Here is a 21946-nt window from a genome sequence, read left to right on the forward strand (position 1 = left end):
CCACACATTTAGGTTTTTTTGTTTGTTTGGTTTTTGTTTGTTTGTTTTTTAATGTTCATTTTTTGAGGGGGGGAGAGAGAGAGAGTACAAGTGGGGGAGGGGCAGAGAGAGAGGGAGACACAGAATCTGAAGCAGGCTCCAGGCTCTGAGCTATCGGCACAGACCCCGATGCGGGGCTTGAACTCACGAATGGTGAGATCATGACCTGGCCGAAGTCGGATGCTTAACTAACTGAGCCACCCAGGCGCTCCACCCCCTGCACTTAGTTTTTAAAGAAATTTTCAAAGTGTTTCCAGAGTGGATGTATCATTTTATATTCCTCCCAGTAATATAAGGGTGGTCCAGTTTCTCCTTAGCCTTGCCTATATTTGGGTGTTGGAACCATTTTTTATTTTATTTTATACCTATTATAGGTATGTGGTGATGTCTCATGGTGATTTTAATTTGCATTTCCCTAATGGCTAATGAGGTTGAATATCTTTTCATATGCTCTTTGCTACCATATATCCTCTCAGTGAAAGTCTTTTCATGTCTTTTGCCTTTTTGTTTTATTTGTTTTTAATTTACAAACAAGTTAGTTAGCAAAAAGTGCAATAATGATTTCAGGAATAGATTCCAGTGATTCATCCCCTGTGAATCATCCCCAGTGCTCATCCCAACAAGTGTCTTCCTTAATGTCCCTTACCCGTTTAGCTCATCCCTCCTCCCACAACCCCTCCAGCAACCCTCAGTTTGTTCTCTATATTTAGAGTCTCTTAAATGTTTTGTCTCCCTCCCCGTTTTTATATTATTTTTGCTTCTCTTCCCTTATGTTTATCTGTTTTGTGTCTTAAATTCCACATATGAGTGAAGTCATATGATATTTGTCTTTCTCTGACTAATTTTGCTTAGCATAATACTCTCTAGTTCCATCCACGTTGTTGCAAATTGGTTTTGCTTTTTTTCTAATTGGATTTTTTTTTTTTAATTTTTTTTTTCAACGTTTATTTATTTTGGGGACAGAGAGAGACAGAGCATGAACGGGGGAGGGGCAGAGAGAGAGGGAGACACAGAATCGGAAACATCTAATTGGATTTTTTAAATTGAGTTTGACAGTTGCTTATATATTCCGGATACTAGTTCTTTGTCAGATATGTGCTTTGTAAATATTTTCTTCCAGTCTGTAGTTTTTCCTTTCACGCTTTGCAGAGCAAAAGTTTTTATATTTATGCAATCCAGTTAGTAAATTTTTCTACTTGGAGATCATGACTTTAGTGTCAGGTATAAGATCTCTTTGCCTAATCCTAAATCCTACAGATTTTCTTCTATGCTTTTTTTTCTCCCTAAAAGTTTTATAGTTTTATGTTATACATGTACATCCATAAACTATTGAGTTAATAATTGTATAATGTGTGAAACTTAGGTCGAGGTTTATTTTTTTTTTTCCTGTTGCTCTGGTACTATTTGTTGAAAAGCTGCCTTTCCTCCATTGAATTGCTTTATCAAAAATCATTTGGGCATATTTGTGTGGGTGTGTTTATGCGTTCTTTCTCCTGTACCATTGATCTGTATGTCTGTTCCTCTGCCAATAGCACATGGTCTTGATTATGGTAACTCTGTAATTAAAGTCTTGAAATCAGTAGACTGGTTTCTCCCATTCTGTTTTTTTCTTTCAAAAGTGTTTTGGCTATTGTAAATCTTTTGTTTTTCCATATACATTTAAAAATAATCTTGTCTATATATACTAAAAATCTTGGTGAGATTTTGATAGGAATTTTGTAAAACTTGTTTATTAACTAGGGAAGAGTAGACATCTTCACTCTGTTGAGTTCTAGTCCATGTATTCAGTATGTGTCTTTATTAATTATCTAATTTCTTTTATTAGCATTTTATCATTTTCAGCATAAAAGACCTTTGTTTTACACCTAAGTATGTATTTTTTTATGATTATAAATGTTGTTTTATTTTTAATTTGTGTCTTTGTTTTCATTTCTAGTATGTACAAATAATTTTAGTAATGTTTATCTTATATCCCGCAATATTGCTGAACTTGCTTACTATGGGACTTTTTTGGTAGATTCCTTGGGATTTTTTATATAGACAATCAGGCCAACTGCAATAGGTACAGTTTTATTTCTTACTTTCCAGTCTGCGTGCTTTTTATTTCATTTTCTTGCCTTATTGCAGTGGTTAGAACTACCAGCACCATGTGAAACAAGAGTTGCCTTTTCCCCAGTCTTATGGGGAAATCAGTTGGTCTGTTATCATTAAATGTCATTTTAGGTGTAGGGTTTTTTTAATGTTTTAGTTTTTGGGTTTTTTTTTTTGTTTTGGTAGATGCTTTTTATCAAATTAAGGAAATTTTTTACTTATTTTCCTGAGAGTTTTTATCATGAACAGGTGTTGAATTTTGTCAGATGTTTTTTCTGCATTCATTGATATGATCATGTGATTTTATTCATTAGCCTCTTTTAAAAAAAAATTCTTTTTAATGTTTATTTTTGAGGCAGAGAGAGACAGAGCATGAGTGGGGGAGGGTCAGAGAGAGGGAGACACAGAATCAGAAGCGGGCTCCAGGCTCTGAGGTGGCAGCACAGAGCCAGACGCGGGGCTCGAACTCATAAACCGTGAGATCATGGCCTGAGCCGAAGTCGGTCGCTCAACTGACTGAGCCACCCAGGCTCCCCGAGCCTCTTAATGTTGTATATCAACATTATAGATTTCAAAAATTTAGCAAATCTTATATCCTTGGAATAAACTTCATTTGGTCATGGCTTATAATTCTTTTTATATTTGCTGAACTCTGTTTGTCAGTACTTTGTTAAAGTTCTCTTTCTTTTCTGTTTAGAGAACATCATGTAGCCATTCCATTCTTTTAGAGTACATGTGCTAGTGACACATTTTCATAGTTTCATTTCAGGATGTCTTGATTTTCCTTTTCTCTCTGAAGGATATTTTTGTTGGATATAGGGTTCTAAGGTGATAGTTCTTTTCTTTCAGCCCTTGAAAAGGTGTTGTGTCTCTTTCTGGCCACTGTGGTTTCTGATGAAAAATTTGCTATCATTTAAATGATTTTTCCCTTGTAGGAAAAATCTCTCACTGCGTTCTCACTGCTCTCTCACTGTTTTCAAAATGTTTTCTCTTTTTGTAGTGTTCAAAAATTTGACTATGATATATTTTGGTGAGGAGTTCTTTAGGATTATCCTGTTTAGAGTTTGCTCAGAATCTTGAGTCTGTAAGTATATACATCTGTGAAATTTGGGAATGAATTTTCAGCCATTATTTCAAGTGCTTTTTCAGCCTGGCACTCTGTGATGACATGATTATTAGCTTTTTAGTAACAGTCCTACAGGTACCTGAAACTCTATTCATTTTTCTTTTTCAGTCAGCTTTTTCTCTGTCATTCAAATTGGGTAGTTTCTATTGTTCTGTCTTCTGGTTCACTGACTTTTCTCTGTCCCCACCATTCTGATCTTGAGTCCATCTATTGATTTTTGTATTTTGGTAATTATATTTTTCAGTTCTGAAATTGCCTTTTGGTTTTTCATTATATTCTATATTTCTTTGCTGAGACTTTGTTTTTTTTTTACCGAGGCATAGCAATGGTGGGGATGAAAGTCCCAGCTAGTTAACTTGGCTTTTTCTAATACCATCCTGATGGGGATACTGGGATGCTTTGTTACATCTTGGTGGGAGTGGAAATCTAGTCTACCTTCTGTCTTTGCTGGACTGGGTAGGAGTGTAGCTGCAGTTTTTTTCTGTGGTGTTTGGCTGGAGTAAGATGTCTAAAAGTTTTATTGTCTTAAAGTTTTTTATCTTTCTGGACTTACCCTTTTCTGGTTGTTGGGTTCGAAAGAGCTGGCTTTTCTTGGGGCTTTATTTTGGTCTGTACCCCTTGGTGTTTCTGAATTGCCAATTCTTCAGCTGTAAGTTTGGGTTGTGTGAAGCAAAAAGAAAACCCAGGAAACCCAACACTATGTTGTTCTTTGAATCTTGAGGTTCCTATCTGGTTTATCTTCTTCTCTGCCTTTCAGCATCTTATATTTTATATTATAATGTCCGGGGTTTTTAGTTGTATATAGTGGGGACAGGTAGGGAAAAGAATATTTATTCTATCTTCCCAGAAATGTAAGCTTCTTTTTTAAAAGTTGCATCACTGTCATTTTAATAGAGTCTTGATGGAAGAGGAGCTAATCTTAAATATTTAATCCATATTTTTATTACTTATTTATGTTTTATTACATTAGTATGAATTAGGCAGATGTAATATTTTATTTGCCTAGTGCTTGTTTTGTTTATGGCACACAATCTTAATTTGGGAGAGTCTTTGAGAAATGGTTGAGAGCATGGAACTCTGCTTGCCTAAGGTTTCTCAAAAAGCTCCATTCTGTAAATGGACCGCTTCTGTGTTACCCAAGAAAGATTAGATTGCTTTTAGGTGAATCTCTTCAGGGTAGTTGATGTAGATGATGATACTTTAATACCATAACCTGATCTTTAAGTTAAAATGACATTTTAGGGGCACCTGGGTGGCTCAGTTGGTTAAGCATCCGACTTTGGCTCAGGTCGTGATCTCACGGCTCGTGGGTTCGAGCCCCGCGTTGGTCTCTGTGCTGACAGCTCAGAGCCTGGAGCCTGCTTTGTATTCTGTGTGTGTCTCTCTCTGCCCCTCCTCCACTCATGCTCTGTCTCTCTCTCTCAAAAGTAAATAAATGTTACAGAGCGTGAGTGGAGGAGGGGCAGAGAGAGACACACACAGAATACAAAGCAGGCTCCAGGCTCTGAGCTGTCAGCACAGAGACCAACGCGGGGCTCGAACCCACGAGCCGTGAGATCACGACCTGAGCCAAAGTCGGATGCTTAACCAACTGAGCCACCCACGCACCCCAAACATTACAAAAATTAAAAAAAAAATAAAATGACATGCCAGGAATACTGGCATAATATATCGTTTAAATTTATAGCTTATCAATTATAATCCTTATGCTGTAATCCTTTACATTTATCATGAATTTTTAAAGAATTTTAATATGTTCTTAGGAAGGATAACTTTTATATTAAGTTCTATCAAAGCATTAAAATTTTAAAGAATTACTGGAAGTCTTAAGTTTATTAATTCAGATGAGATAATGTTAGAGATGTTCTAGTACTTACTCAGGTAGCATAGTTAAGAATATGGGCCCTGGAGCCAGCTGCAGTGTTTACTGTATGACCTTGGGCCTGGGTTTTCCATGCATCTAGTGGGGATGATAACAGTTATACTATTTCATAGGGTGTTTGTGACAATGTGAGGTGTGAAGTTTTTTTTTTTAACTTGTTAAAACTGAAAGTTATTTTTTTTAATCATAAAACTTTAAAGAAATTATGTCAATTCTGTTACTTAACACAGCATATTTTGCAACTTTGTATAGTTCTGAGAGCATTAGGCAGAAGAGTTAGGAAACCTGAGTTCCACTCCCGACTTTCTTTAAATAACTGCCTGACCTCTGGCAAGCAAGCAACCTTGCTTTTTCTCTGCCTTACTTTATTCATTTATAAGAGTGGGTTTGGGGTTGAACTGGTTGATCTCTAAGATTGCTTCTAACTCTTCTATTTTGTTTGTTTGTTTTTTGTCTCTCACTGAATCGTAATCAAGCTAGCTATATCACAGTTCATGAGGAGAGCACATTTTATAGCCTGGAGAAGAAAAGAAAAAGGCTTGGGATGGGGAGGGTATGATAATCTTACAGAAACAGTAAGGGCTGATGGATCAATAATTAGGTTTGTTTCACTGATTCTAACCTAGGGCAAAACTGACACTTCTGGATGGAAGGGAAGAGCTCTTGACTCAGCATAATGGACACATTTCTAACAGATACTCCTGTCCAACTTTGAAATGGGCCACCTTAAGTCCTTCCTAACACTGAAAGGACAAAGGCCAAGTTCAGACTGGCAAATGATGCTTCAGAGTCAGGTCAAAGTGATTTATACCTCAGCCAGGGATAGTGCTGGATAACTTCTGTAACCTTCTGGCCTCCCATGGGTGGAAATCGTGACATGATAAAGTTGTTATAAAATAATCAAGAAAAGCCATATTGTAGTCTGGCAGAGTGGTCACAGACTTTAACTAAATTATAACAATGACATTCATATTCGAAATTCTTTTCTATCTGCAGTTTTTTTTTTTTCTTTTGGTAGAGTGTAGACTAAGTGTTATTTGTTCTCAGTTTTGAAAATGTCATTCCTAGGGCGCCTGGGTGGTTCAGTCAGTTGAGCATCCGACTTCGGCTCAGGTCATGATCTTCTGGTCTTTGAGTTCAAGCCCTGTGTCGGACTCTGTGCTGACAGCTCAGAGCCTGGAGCCTGTTTCCGATTCTGTGTCTCCCCCTCTCTCTGCCCCTCCACCACTGGTGCTCTGTCTCTCTCAAAAACTAAGTAAACATAAAAAATTTAAAAAAAAAAAAGTCATTCCTCCTAAGTCTTGTGTAGTTTTTTGATGATTCATGTGGGAAGAGCAGAACTGTTGTTTTCTTTGTTTTGACCGATCTGTGAATGTTTGCCACTTTTTTTAAGTGTATTTATTTATTTTGAGAGAGAGCAAGTTTGAGCGGGGGAGGGGCAGAGAGAAAGGGAGAGAGGAAGAATCCCAACTGCTAACAGAGGGAGAATTTGCCAACAGCACAGAGCCCTACGTGGGGCCCGATCCCATGAACTGTGAGATCATGACCTGAGCCAAAATCAAGAGTCAGACGTTTAGCCCACTGAGCCACCCAGGCACCCCGCTATTTTCTATCTTTCTTTTTTTTCTTCTGAAGCTAAGCAGGGAACTTTGAGTTTGGGTTCTTAGATCTTGTTGAGATCTGCAGCTAAAGTTGTCATTGACTGTGTGAGTGCATTGCCAACTTCTCTAGAGAGGTTTACCAGTCTGGATGGGCAATTTTGATAGTATTATCTTCTTACAGTTTCTGCTATGAAGTAGTCTTTGAAGAAATATACGTGGAGGAGCAAGCCCTTGGGGAAAAAGGTATTCTTACTACGTTTTTAAAATTATCATGCTCTTTTTCCTATTTCCTAAGGTAGAATTTTGGTCACCGAAGGAACAGTTCTCTCGCCCTGACTTAGCATCTTGTTGAGGAAGTTGTGTGTGTGTATGTACGTTTCCTAACCTACCTCAGGTTTCCTTTACCCACTGAGTGCTGTTTTCCTTCTAAGTTGGGATTAGCCTGTACTAGTGGATAAATCAATTTACAGCAGGTGTCTCAGTGTTAGCACTAATGAGGTTTGGGGCTGCATACTTCTTTGTTGTGGGTGGCTGTCCTGTACATTATGGGATATTTAGCAGCATCCCTGCTCTCTTCTTACTAGATGCCAATGACACTACCACAGTTATGGCAATCAAAAATATCTCCAAAAGTCCCCTGGGTGGCAGAATTGCTCGGGCTGAGAACCACTGACTTATGGATGCTTCTCAGCCAGCCCGCTGCCACAGCTCTGGTCATCCTACTCCCATCTGGTTTCTCCATGTTGCTAGCCTTGCTCACGGCCTCCTCCCCTTGGCTGTGCTCTGCTCGGCTCAGCTAATTAGGTGGAAAGTTGCCAAGTGGAAGGTGGGGAATAGGGCAGAGGTAGTGGAGTCCATGGGGAATAGGTCAGAGTTGGAGTTAAGGTGTGGCCCTGGGTAGTGGCTGATCACTGCAACACACAGATGAGTGTGTTTTTTAGTGGCAGCTAATGATTAGACTTAACAAATGTTCTCTGACATGAAAGTGAGCTGAAGTGACACTGGTATCAGGCTCATCAGGTATGTGATGTCTTAATGCTATCTGAAGCCTGCCTTGGGAGTCTGGGGTTTTGAAAGAAAGCTCCAGGGATGTTCTCTCTTTAATGTTTTTATTTGAAAGAAACAAAGAAGAGAGAAACTGCTTCTTGATGAACTTCCGTGTTCAATTTTAATTTCATTTTTGAGGTAAATTAAATAGCTAGAGTTAATAGTTTTTTGGGTTTTTTTTTTTACATATATGAGGTGAGAGAATTTGTAAATAAGAAGCAGCAAATGTTTAATGAGTGCAATTAGGGATGGTGACATGTCTTTAAGAAAGGATGAGTGCTGAAAGAGCAAGGCAGGTAGCCATGTAAGGAGCAGTAGCTCTGTCTTGGGTGGGGGCAGACAGTGAAGGGTGGGCAAGGAGAGCGCCCATAGATTAATTTGAGACTTGGAACAGGTGTTCACAGTCCTTGCTTATATATTCAGACAATTAGTGTTTGTTGTTAGTACTTTTATTCTGTGCTTTATGAATTTTTTTTTTTTTTTTTTTTTTTTTTTTTTTTACCTAGTCAGGGTCATCCTGAATGCCTGTTTTTATAAACTTATTCCCTCTTTAAAAAAAAAAATATATTTATTTATTTTGCATGTGAGCGGGGGAGGGGCAGAGAGAGAGGGACAGAAAGAATCTCAAGCTGGTTCCAGCTGTCAGTGCAAAGATTTGGGGCTCAATCCCGCCCACCGTAAAATCATAACCTGAGCTGAAATTCAGAGTTGGATGCTTAACTGACTGAGCCACCCAGACACCCCTTTATAAACTTTATTCTCTTAACATTCATTGCTCAACATTCCCCATTTTTGGGCGTCTGGGTGACTCGGTTAGGTGTCCATCTTCGGCTCAGGTCATGATCTCACGGTTTGTGAGTTTGAGCCCCACATTGGTCTCTCTGCTCTCAGCTTAGAGCCTGCTTCAGAATCCTCTGTCCCCCTCTCTCTCTGTGCTCCTCCCCTGCTCACTTTCTCTCTCTCAAAAATGAATAAGCATTAAAAAAATATTTTTTAAAAATTTTCCATTTTTAATAACTTTTAATGACTGCATATTGCATTTATGGTTGTATTCTAATTACTTAGCCATTTTTCTGTTGTTGAACATATAGATTGCTTCAAAGAATTTTGCTACTTATCCTTTGGTGTATATCTTTGGGCATACATTTTAAATCCACAGTTCAGATGATTTCTTCACGATAGTGTCATGAGCTAGAATCACTGGGTGAGATGGTGTGGATATTTTTAAGGCTGTTGATTTATATTACTGAACTGCTTTGCTTTACTGAAAGTTTTTTTTTTTTTTTGAAAGGTTCTAATTAACACTCTCACTAGCAGGGTTTTGAGTGGCCATTTTAAGGCATCCTTGCCAACTATTTAAGAGATGGAAAACATCTTGTGTTTCTTTGCCTATTTAAATTGTTAGCAAAGTGGCGAAGTTGATGTTTTTTCTTTTTCCTTTAAAAGTTTATTAGTTTCTTTTGTAAATCAACGGTATGTATCCTTTCCCATTAGTCTTTTGTTACTTTTTTTTATTCCTTTATGAGGTTTCTTTATATATTATAGGAAGTAACCTTTTCTGTCATATTTGTCAAAACATTTTTCAGTTTTTCAGTTATATCTTTTGTTATGTGTTACTTTTTTTATATGATTTTTAACTTCTAGAAATATAAGGATACAAAGAATGACCACACATCTTTTATCAAGATTCCCCCATTGTTTATATTTTATCCCATTAGCTTTATCATGTTCTCTCTATGCATATATGTAAATGCATGTTTTTCTGATTAATTTTAGTCTAATATGTATGTTTCTTAAGAATCACGGCATTCTCTTAAAAAATTTTTTTAATGTTTATTTATTTTTGAGAGGAGGGGGGGGAAGGGGAAGAGAGAGAGGGAGACACAGAATCTGAATCAGGCTCCAGGCTCTGAGCTCTGAAAAGCACAGAGCCCGACATGGGGCTGGAACTCATGAACTGCAAGATCATGACCTGAGCTGAAGTCGGATGCTTAAGCCAACTGAGCCACTTAGGCGCCCCCTGCCCCAGGGCATTCTCTTATGTAACTACAGGAAAATATTAGTCAGGAAACTTAATAATTAGTACAGTATTGTTACCTAATTCACAGTTCATACTGCATTTTGAACAATTGTCTCTATAATGTCCTTTATTGTTCTTTTGTTTTCCCTGCCCAGTATGCAATTCAAAATCACACTGGAGTTTTTTTTTTTTTTTTTTATCTGCATGCATCATTTTTATTGCCTTTGCCAAGAATTATGTGACCATATGCCAGAACTAACACAGCCATTTGGAATGGGTGGAGATTGCGAACTCTTGTCCTTACAGTGTGGACACATGCTGTCCCTGTTTAGATGATATAAAAATACCAAGTTGGTTTAGTCGATAAAGTGAACTGTGATGTAAATGATAGTTAATAAGTCAAGCTGCCTGAACAAAATACTGTGAGATAGCTGAGTTATCGACATTGCTGGAATATGGGATGATAAATAGTGAGCTCATGTTTTTTTAGTCTCCTTTAATCTGGAGTATTTCAACCTGTCTTTGTCATTCTTGACATTGAATTTTTGAAAAGTACAAACGAGTTATTTTCTAGAGTGTCCCTCAATTTATGCTTATCTGAAGTTTCCTCATGATTAGATTCAGATTATACATTTTAGACAGGGAAAACACAAAAGAACAAAAAAACTTTATTTTTCTCAGTGCATCGTATTAGGAGCCACTTGATGATAGTTTCAGTATTGGTGAGAAAATTGAAAACTTGGTTTAGTTGCCCTCTGCTAGATTTTTCCACTGCCAGGATACACTTTTTCCCTTTGAGGTTAATAATTATTGACACTTTGTGAATACCATGTTCCTCATCAAGCTTTTACCCACTGGTTTTAGCATCCAGTGATTTTCCAACTCCATACCTCCTTCTGTATTTATTGACATTCTGCTATAAGGAAGAGCTTTCCTTCTTTCCTCCACCCCTCATTTATTTGGTTGCTTACTTGAGTGAGTCATAGCTATATTCGTATTTAGTGGCCTATAACTTACTACTCTAATTATTTGGATACTCTAATTGTTCTGGATTTGGTCCATGTGAACCTTTTCCAATTGATGCCATTGTTCTTGTTATATGTCCACAATTCTTTGAGTACTTATTTGCTTTCTGGTATGACAAGACTCTCTGGGCTCATTTTGTGTGCCTCAGCCTTCAAACTTTTCTCCAAGGAAGAGTGGGGAACAAGATTTGGGCGCGTGATGTACTTACTGCAACTAGTGTGTTGTTACTTCTTAGCCCCTTTTAATGGACAGAGCCAGGATATGTTTGTGGGTGTATACACACACATGCACACATATATCTGTATTCTTTACTTATGCATCTATGTATACGCATGTATATATATTAAAAACAGATTTATGTTGATACTGACAGTATTATCCAACACCATGAGGGTACATTCTAGTGTTCCTGCAAATATTGAATTCTGTGAAATGCTTTTGCATCTTGCTTTCAGTCATGGTGCAAAGATATTCTCCTAAGTTTATTTTTAGGAATTTTGTAGTTTTGGCTTTTAGTTTTGATTTGTGATCCATCTCAAATTATTTTTTGTTTATGGTGTGAGATAGGGATTGAAGTTTATCTTTTTGTTCTGATGTGGATATCCAGTTCCTCTAGCACCATTTGTTGAAAAGGCTTTCTTTCTCTTCCCCCATTGAATTGCTTTGGTGCCTCTTTTAAAAATCAGTTGACCATATAAGTGTGTGCCTGGTGTGATTTGTTTGTCCTTAGACCAGAACCATAGTTTGATGATTACTGAGCTTTATAAGTCTAGATGTGTAAGTCCTTCAACTTTATTCTTTTTCAAGATTGTTTTGCCTGTTCTAGATCTTTTTCATTTCCATATAAATTTTAGAATCAAATGGCCAATTTCTGTAAGATGCCTGGTAGGAATGTGAATGGAATCCTCATTTGGGCAGAATCAACATCTTTTCAGTACTGAATCTTCCAAATTACAAACAAGGTATATGTCTCTATTTATTTAGATACTTAATTTTTCTCAGTATATTTTAGTTTTCAGTATATGGGGCATGCATGACTTTTGTTAAAATTTTTCATAGTTACTGTGCTTTTGACATTATTTTAAGATAAATTTTTAACATTTTATTTTTGTTTTGCTGCTAGTATATAGAAATACATTTGAATTTTGTATATTGACCTTGTATCCTGCAGCCTTGCTAAATTGACCTAGGTTAATCTTGCTAAACTGATTTAGATTTCTTAGGAATTTGTTAATATTATGTCATCTGTGAAAAGAGACAATTTTACATCATTCTTTCCAGTTTTTATATCTTATAATTCTTTTTCTTGCCTTGTTATATTGACTAGGATCTCCTCTGTGTTGTTAAGTATGGTGGTGAGAGTTGGCATACTTGTCCAGAGTGGGGAAATCCTGAGGATTTTGTTATGTTATTTGCCATGGGTTTATATGATAAAGGAAATTTTTCTTTGTAGTGTTCTGAGAGGTTTTTTGTTTGTTTTTTTTTAATCGATGGATCTTTTTTTTTTTTTAATGAATGGATGTTGATTTTTTTCAAATGCTTCTGTTTTATCTGTTGTTATATTAAAAGATAATGGGTTTGAAATGTTGATCCAGCTTTGTATTCCTGGGATAAACCCCACTTGGTCATGATGTGTTACCCTTTTTCAAGTTACTGATTTTGATTTTTCCATTAGTTTGCCAAGAGTGTTTTCATCTGTATTTATAACCTGTATTCATGATTTGTGGTAGTTTTGTAATTTTTTTAGGTTTTGCTAATAGGTTTATGCAAGTCATCTAAAATGTGTTGGGAAGTGTTTCCTCCCTAATTTTCTTTCTCATATGTTTGATAGCATTCACTGGTGAAACATTGGAGCTTTGAGCTTTCTTTTTTCAAGAGTTGGCTAACCAACTCAATTATTTAATAGATACATGGCTATTCAGATTTTTACAATTTCATTTTGTGTCAGTTGTGAAAAGTTGTGGGGTTTTTTTTTTATCATTAAGTATATCTTTTTCCATTCTCTTTTTAAAATTTTTTAATTTTTAAAAATTTTTAGAGAAGGAGGGAGGAGAGAGGGACAGAGGGAAAGAGAGGATCTTAAGCAGGCTCTACACTCACCCTGGGATTGTGACCTGAGCTGAAATCAACAGTTGGATGCTCAACCAACTGAACCACCCAGTCGCCCCTCCATCCTGCTTTTAACTTTTGTCTTTATATTCAAAGTGTATTTCTTACAGACATGGTATATTGGGTCTTGTTTGTTTGTTTCTTCCTCTTTTCCCCCAGTCTGACAATCTGAACCATTTAATTGGAATATTTAGTCCCTTTATACTTAATGTATTTACTAATACACAGTTGATCTTCATTATTAACGGATTCTGTATTTTCAAGTTTGTCTGCTTACTAAAAGTTATTATTTGTAACCCCAAAATCAGTACTCAGCAACGCTCTCAAGGACATTCATGGATATGCACAGGGCAGTGAAAAATTTGAGTCATCCGATATTCATGTTTCCAGCTGAGGTTGAGCAAGTCATACTCTGCTTTCTTGTTTCAACTTTCATACTGTAAGCATGTGTCCTTTTTGAAGTGTATTCAGTGCCTTTTCACATGACATGTTTCTTTTTTTTTTTTTTTTTTTTGAGACGTATTTTTATTTGCTGTTTGGTTTCTTATTTGGCCCGTAGCTTATGCAGTAGTGTGTTGTTTAATACTTACATATTAAATATTTAATATTGACATTGTAGATTTTCTAGCTTTGTTTTATTGTTGATTTTTAGTTTTATACCGCTGTGGTTGGAAAATATACTTGGTATGATTTCGATCTTCCTAAATTTGTAATGTTTGTTATGTCTTATGTAATTTTTAAAAATATTTTTATTTTTAAATATAATTTATTGTAAAGTTGGCTAACATACAATGCATACAGTGTATGTCTTATGTGATTTAACAAGGGGATTCTTCTGTGTGTACTTGAAGAAAATGTGTTCTATTTTTCTTGGATGGATGTATTATATATATCTTTTAGAACCATGTGTTTTGAAGTATGCTTCAAGTAAAACATATTTTTGTTGAAAAAAAATGAATTTTTTAAAATTTATTTTTATTTAAAAATTTTATTTATGAAAAAAAAAGTAGTCCCTAAACACAATGTGAGGTGCTATGTAGTGTTCCTTAGTACAAGAGGCTGTGATGTGCCTTACAGAGAAAATAGACATGTTAGATAAATTTCCTTTTAGGTGTGAGTTACAGTGCTATTGGTCTTGGGTTCTGTGTTAATGAATCAACAGTATATTTTTGCTAAATAAGGTGTTTTGAAACAGAAACAAACATAAAACGAGGTTATATATTGATTGGTTGACCAAAGTGTAGTTGCCAAAGGCTTGCAGGAACCTAATTCTGGATTTCACCTAGGAGTAATGGTTGTGTATTTGCTAATTCAGTACTCATGGCAAGTTTAAAAACATAACTAATGTGAATAATGAGAATTGACTATAGTTGGGTTTAGATCTCTCTCTCTCTCTCTTTTTTTTTCTTTTTCTGTTACCTTTTCCCTCCTTTATGGGGCAAATTGACTGTTTTTTAGTATTCCATTTAAGAACATTTTTTAGCAGTTACATTTGCAATTGCAATGTACATCCTTAGCTTTCCCAATCTATTCCTACTCTTAGAGTTAATATTATACCACTTCCTGTAAAATATAAGAACCTTGTAAAAATATAATTCTATTCCTGTCCCATTCATTGTGATGTTATTGTCATATATCTTACATATACCTATATTATAAGCCCCAGTGTTAAACTTCTTGTATTCAGTAGCCTGTGTCTTCTAAAGAAATTAAAGGGAGAAAATGAAAGGTAGTTCTTTACACTTACCACATATTTACCGTTTCTGGAACCCTTCATTCCTTTTTATAGATCCTAGTTTTTATCAGGTGTCATTTACTGGGGATGAATTTCCTTAGTTTTCATTTATCTGAATATCTTGTCTTTCATTTTTGAAAGATTTTTTGCTGTGTGTGGAATTATGAGCTGACGGTTTTTTCTTTTCAGTATTATAGATGTTGTTTCATTGTTTTTTGCCTGCTTTTTTAGTGATAAAATCAGCTGTCATATTGTTTATTATTGTTCTTTCTTTCTAGGCATTTTCAAGATTTTTCTCTTTATTTTTGTTTTGCAGTAGGTCATGATATGCTGTAGTGTAATTCTGTTTATGTTGATCCTAACTTAGTATCCACTAGTTTCTTGGATTTACAATTCGGTGTCTTTCATCAAATGTTAGAAGTTTTTGGGTATCGTATTTTCATATACTTTTTATGCCTGCAGTTTCACACTTTTCTTTATCTGCGTCTCCAATTATATATATATATTATACTTCTTGAAATTATCTCACAGATTTGTGAGAGTTTGTTCATTTTTTTTTTTTTTCAACTTTCCCTCCCATTTCTCATCTTGGATAATTTCTTTTGGTCTTTTATCCAGTTCACTGACTCTTTCTGTCATCTTCAGCCTACTGTTAAGATCATCCAGCGATTTTTTTTAAAGAGATTTTTAAACAAGTTTCTATTTATTTATTTATTTAGAGCACAAGCAGGGGAGGAGCAGAGAGAGAGGGAGAGAGAGAATTCCCAACAGGCTCTGCACTGACAGTCTCACCAACTGTGAGATCATGACCTGAGCAGATACCAAGAGTCAGACACTTAACCAACTGAGCTACCCACACGCCCTCGCCCCCATCCAGTGAGTTTTTAATTTGAATTTTCATCCTTTTCATTTCTACGATTTCTGTTTGGCTCCATTTATTTTTTCTTTCTTTTTTTTAAAAAGCTTATTCTTGAGAGAGAAAGCATGAGCAGGGGAGGGACAGAGAGGGAGGGAGACACAGAATCCGAAGCAGGCTCCAGGCTCCAAGCTGTCAGCACAGAGCCCAATATGGGTCTCGAACCCACAAACTGTGAGATCATGACCTGAGCCAAAGTCAGGCACCCAACTGACTGAGCCACCCAGGCGCCCCTGTTTGGCTCCATTTCTTAATTTTCACTTCTCAGTTGAGAAATGAGTGTTAACATTTTTAATTCTTTTACTTTCAACTTTTATTTATGTTTTTCTTGAATCTTGATCTAAGTCTTTTGTATGTTTTTGAAGATCTCAGCTTTTATCACTTCAAATATTATTTCTGGTATTTGTTCTTTCTGCTCTCACAGAGACCTATTTCTTCATGTGTAAAGTAAAATTTGTGAGCTTATATATATTTTTTCAATCTTAGTCTGTTAGACTCCAAAGAACCTCAGCTGAAGATATTTTCATTACGAGTCATTAAAAGACATTATCATTAACAAAATTATTTCTTTTCATTAAGAGATATTTTCATTGAATTTATAATTCAATATGAATTATACCAGGAAGTAGGGAGATGTACTAAACTGAGGAAACTAAGTGATTCAGAACACACACTCTAGGACTAGGCTTGCTGCTGACCATCTGGGCTAGTCCTCACCAGATGAGGGACCCTTAGCACAGCAGTCCAGTTCTCTGTATTAATTCCCAGTTGGTAAAATGGACATAACAGTAGGATCCATATCATAGGGTTGTGAGGATTGATTTATTTAGTATATGTGGAGTACGTGGAACTGGTCTTTGGTACAGTAAGCTCTCTGTTAATGTTTGTTCTGCCACAGGCTCACTAGCAGTGGTAGCAGACCCAGGACTGAGACCAGGTTCCCTGACTTTGAATCTTGTACTTTTATATTGTGCTTCCTCTGATGGCCTGTTAAGTTTATGATCTATTCAGTAGCTTATCATCTCTAGATAATTAGAACAGACTAAAATTATTCATTCCTTTCCTAAAATTTATGTTCTTCTTGAATAATTGAAATTTCCAGAAAATTATTACTTTTTAAACCACACCTTGTCTTCTTAAAGATATATTCACTTACAATATTTGATTTTAAAAGGCAACAATTGGGGCGCCTGGGTGGCTCAGTTGGTTGGGCATCCGACTTTGGCTCGGGTCATGGCCTTGCGTTTTGTGGGTTTGAGCCCCACGTTGGGCTCTGTGCTCACAGCTCAGAGCCTGGAGCCTGCTTTAGACCCTGTGTCTCCCTCTCTCTCTGCCCCCTCCCCTGCTCATACTCTGTCTCTCTCTGTCTTTCAACAATAAATAAATGTTAAGGCAAGAATTGTCAAAGTATGAATGGGGCTTTTTCATAAATTCTGTATTAAATTTTACTGATTTTACTACATATTTTTTTTCCCTTTAGGCCTTGAAATGTTCTACTTTATGTAGGTATCATTTCTTCACAATGGAAGTTTTATTTGTGGTACAGCATAACGGAAAAAAAAATCTGTATAGCAAAAGTGAAAATTCCCTTGTGATTCCACTCTCGTTCTCTTTCTGGATGCTCTCCAATTGCACTGTTAATAGTTGGATGTTACACAGACATTTACATATGTATATATGCACACATACCCACACACAAAACCTGCTGGTGCTGGAGGCAGAACCAAGAGCTCCCACTCCTGGCATTGGCAATGCAGTCACTGTTATAGTGCAAATGTCGTTATGTCAATAGGGCAGCCATCATGGCTAGGGCACCAGGATGGTCATTATCATCCATAGTGCTATCAGATTTGTGACTAACTGATGTTACTTCCTGTGCTGCCAACTCCTTGAAATTTTATTGTTGCACAGAGCCTTTTTGAAAATGGAGTTAAAGACTCTATTTACAGCTCCCCTGTTTTATGCAGCATAGTGTGAATGATGCACACCATGTTGTCCTCCAAGCCACCACTCTGTAGTCATGCTCTGTGGCTTTATATGGATTAAACCTGGGCTCTTGCTTTACAATGAATTGTCATTCCTTCCTCCCCTCTCCTCAACCCACCCATGGAGATTTCTTGGTCCTCTTGGTCCCTTTTGTAAACAGCCCTTTGGAAGTCTGGTCCTGCCAATGTCCCCAGTCACGTGCGAGATCTCTCTGTCTTTCCTAGAGTGGTCCCAAGACAGGCTCAGCTGGTAGTTGTGCTTCAGAAGAATAATATTGTATAAAAGTGATTTTCAAAGGCGGTGATTGATTCAGGTTAATCTTTCTAATACAGAAATGCCAAAGTTAATTAGAACTATAATAACAGGTAGAAAAGTTATCAGTGATTCTTCTTTTTACATATTTGTTAGACACACTACAGTAGGTTATTGTTATCAAATTTATAACTGCCTTTATTGTTATTGTAAGCCTGAATAGACTAAAAGTGTCGAGTCTTGGCACAGTGTGAAGAGGTGAGGCAAGCCCCGCTCTGGTTTCTTCACTTTACTGCAGTACGTAGAGAAGGTGCTTGCTCCAGTCTGAGATGATAGCTGGCTGGTGCGGGGCTGTCTCACAGCAGCATTATATGCTATATTATATGATTTGAAAAGAATTCCTTTTGTAGGAAGCACTTTAAATGAATTATAACTGCGTCAGATTTTTCTGTTATAAAATGTGTTCCTCTATCAACGTAATAAAGATGCTTCAAAAGATCCATGTGTTTTTGAAGAAACATGGTAATTTCGTATGTGTATTGCTGTCAGAAGGAATTCTAGTCTTTAAGCCGTGAAGTATTTTTGGATCCATTATTCTGAAATAGAAATGGAACCCAGTAACTTTTTTTTTCACCTTACATATTACATAATCTAATTGATTTTTAGATGTAATAGATATAAAAACACTTCATAGTAAAAAAAATCTCTACCAACAAAAATAATAATTGTTATCAGAGAGAAAAATAGCACAAATAGTGTGTGATAGTTTGGTACAAAATGGCCCCTGATGAAACACCTCCTGTCCATATCTCTGCCTTTTTGCAACATGAGTCTGCTTGTTTCTTCCGTCAAGTGATACAGTCTCTTTCCCCACTCCTGATGTTGGGCTTTGCCATGTGTCTTGAACTGGCCAGTGTGACATCAGCAGGCACAAGGCAAGCAGAGGCACCATGTGCAGTGAGCCAGCTCTTTTGAGCCTCCCCTCTTGGAGTGCTGCTTGCCATTACACAAAGAAGCTTAGGAGGGAGGCCACAGGGAAAGGGAGGCTCAGCCTTCCCCACTGGGTCCAGTCCCCAGCTGACCTGGGCCCAATGCAGCAGCATGAGTAAGTCAGGTAAGGGCAACAGAAGAGCTGCCCAGCCAACCCATGGAATTGTGAGAAATAGGAAAGCATTGCTGTGGAAGCAATTAAGTTTTGGGTAGTTTGTTACCCAGAAATAGCAAACAGAAACATCTGTTTGCATTTGCTAAATGGCTGGAATCTGTCTCTGTATTCTAATTATAGCCCCATTACTGAACCCTCAAGTTGCCCTTAGTCTGGTGAGGGAGGCAGAAGTGTAAGCAGGTCACTTTGTTATTGTGTGGTGAATGCCCAGAAAAGGTTCTGGCTGCTGTGACCTTGATGTTTCCTCTGTCCCCTTTTCCTCTAAGGATCAGGCACTGTTCTCTGTAGGACGAACATTGAGGAGCACTTGGAGGAACTAGAGGAAGTAGACTATTTCTGTACTTCATTGAAAGCGTTTTCTATCCCTAAAGTCAGTCTCACACTTCCGTTTCTTAGAAGTGAAATGCTGAAAGAACCACAATAGATCTCTTTCCCTTTTGTTAACTAAGTGTTTTCGGTATTCTTGTATTTGTCCCGTGAACAAACGAATGCCCATGAGTATTCCTCCTTATCTTTCCTCAGGTTCAGAATCTTTTGCAGAATCCAGATGTGAGTCCAGGTCCTTCACCCCAGTCATCATTCTTGGTTCATCTAATTCACACACATGGTGGAGTGGTTCTGCTGAGCTCTCCCAGGGTCATTGGAGAAGATGGTGTGCACGGTCTTGAGCTGTGTCGCACTGCCCCACATTATTTTCTTCCTTACTTGCTCCGTTGCTCTGCGCGTTGGCATTCTAAACTACACCCACTGGCCTTCAAGTCTGCAGCATGTCTCCACTTTCTTGCCTGCGACTTCCTTTTAGCTAAGAACTTAACCCCAGGTTCTGTCAGTTTTCCTTAGGGGCCCATTCTCCTCTCATTGGGCAGCATTGTTGGGTGTACGTGGAGTCCACTCTGCCCCTCTTCTTGAATAATCCAGTGGAATAGTTTAAAGATACGGTTCTAAGTTTTATATAGTTGTAATGGTGTAAGGATATAACATTATATACGTAATATATATAACATGTAGTTAAAATAGTTTAAAGATATGGACTGTATTTCTAAAATGCAGTATTTTGGGGTGCTTAGGTGGTTCAGTTGGTTGAGCGCCAACTTCAGCTCAGGGCATGATCTCACAGTTGCTGAGTTCGAGCCCCGTATCAGGCTCTGTGCTGACAGCTCAGAACCTGCAGCCTACTTCAGGTTCTGTGTCTCCCTCTCTCTGTCCCTCCCCTGCTCATGCTCTGTCTCTCTCTCTCTCTCTCTCTCTCAAAAATAAAATCAACATAAAATGCAGTATTTTTCTGTGGTTTGTGATACAAATTTGCAAGTGAACTCAAAATGATAGTTAAATGTCTTAAAAGTTATACCCAACTATCGAAGTACATCTTACTGCTTTAAAATAACCACTTTTGAAATATATAGATTATTATCTTGAATTTTTGGCAAATATACCCATTACTTTGATCAGTTGATACTTAATATACATAACAGTGCAGGAAAAAGCAGTGTTACTATTTCCTACTTAAATGTGGATTCCATGTATCTTTGGTATCCATGGTGATTATAACTCTTTTGTATCACAAGGAAGCCACCAATACACCTGGTTGTATCTCTGTCTTTCCAACAGCAGTGCCACAGGGAGATAAAAAAGAGAAAATCTACATATTTTAGGTTCACCTTATAAGTCACCACAGGCTACCGTGTTTGGTGAAATACAGCTATGAAACTTTAGGCAAATTGCTTAACCTTCTCTAAGCCACATGTGGAATGGAGATAAAATAGTTTCCCTACCTCCTGGCACTGTTGTGAGAATTAAATGAATTAATGCATGTGAAGCACTGAAGATTTGCAGGTGCTCATCTGTTGTGTTTTTCCTGCAGCATATTATGCATAGGTGTTATATCTATACTTTTGTTTCTCTTGTTTTATCATGTTTACAGGACTTATACTTTGAATTTCATTTTCTACTTGAGCATTGCTTTTGTACTTTTTTAAATGTAACTTCATTGATGTTATTCTTTATTACCTCTAGTCTCATGCTGTGAATTATTTTAGGAGATTTATTTATTTATTTTTTAGGAGATTTAAAAGTTAACAAACTACCATCTTTAATTGTTTCTGAGTTTCTGAGTAAACTTTAATCTGTGGAATATGTTTGTGTGTTTATGATTTTTTTTTCACTTTTGGTAATTGCATATAAATTTTCTGTCAGTTATTGCCTTATTGTGTTGCATTTAAAACTTTATTTATTTATTTAATGTTTATTTTCCACTCTGGAAAATAGTATGGAGGTTCCTCAAAAAGTTAAAAATAGAACTACCATACTCTCCAGTAAGCGCACTACTGGGTATTTACCCCCAAAATACAAAAACACTAAATCAGAGGGATGCATGCATTCCTATGTTTATAGCAGCATTATTTACAATAGTCAAACTATGGAAGCAGCCCAAGCGTCCATTAATAGATGAATAGACAAAGAAGATGTAGTGTGTATATGTACAATGGAATATTATACAGCCATAAAAAAGAGTGAAATCTTAACCATTTGCAATGACATGGATGAGGTAGAGATTATAGTACTAAGTGAACGAAGCCACTCAGAGAAAGACAAATACCATTCAGTTTACTCATGAAATTTAAGAAACAAAACAAATGAGCAAAGGAAAAAAATAACACGGAAAAACCAAGAAACAGACTCTTAACAATACAGAACAAACTGATGGCTGCCAGAGGGGAGGTGGGTCAGAGGGATAGGTGAAATAGGAGATGAGATTAAGGGAGTGTGCTTGAGAAGAGCACTGGGTGATGTATGTAATTGCTGAATCACTATATTATATACCTGAAACTGATATAACACTGCATTTAACTATGCTTGAATTAAAATTAAAAAAAAAAAAGTGAGGGCTACGAAATGTCCTTTAGGCTTAGCAGCATAGAGAACGTGTTGACTTCACTGTATTGAAGCCAGAT

At 36.9% G+C, this 21946-nt stretch overlaps 1 protein-coding gene across 9 annotated transcripts in view; it reads left to right on the plus strand.

Annotated features, from left to right (window-relative positions):
- MARCHF8 (membrane associated ring-CH-type finger 8) overlaps positions 1–21946 on the plus strand; it is a 127144-nt gene that overhangs the window by 15858 nt on the left and 89340 nt on the right. For 2 of the 9 annotated variants that reach the window (XM_086680279.1, XM_086680272.1), the window contains exon 2: positions 6921–6982. The exons of the other annotated variants lie outside the window; for them this stretch is intronic. The gene's annotated coding sequence lies outside the window, so the exon portion shown is untranslated. The remainder of the gene's footprint in view (positions 1–6920; positions 6983–21946) is intronic. 9 annotated transcript variants of the gene reach the window in all.

This window comes from Puma concolor, chromosome D2 (assembly GCF_028749965.1).
Source record: "Puma concolor isolate L17-30 chromosome D2, mPumCon1.1.hap2, whole genome shotgun sequence".
Classification (NCBI taxonomy): Eukaryota; Metazoa; Chordata; class Mammalia; order Carnivora; family Felidae; genus Puma; species Puma concolor.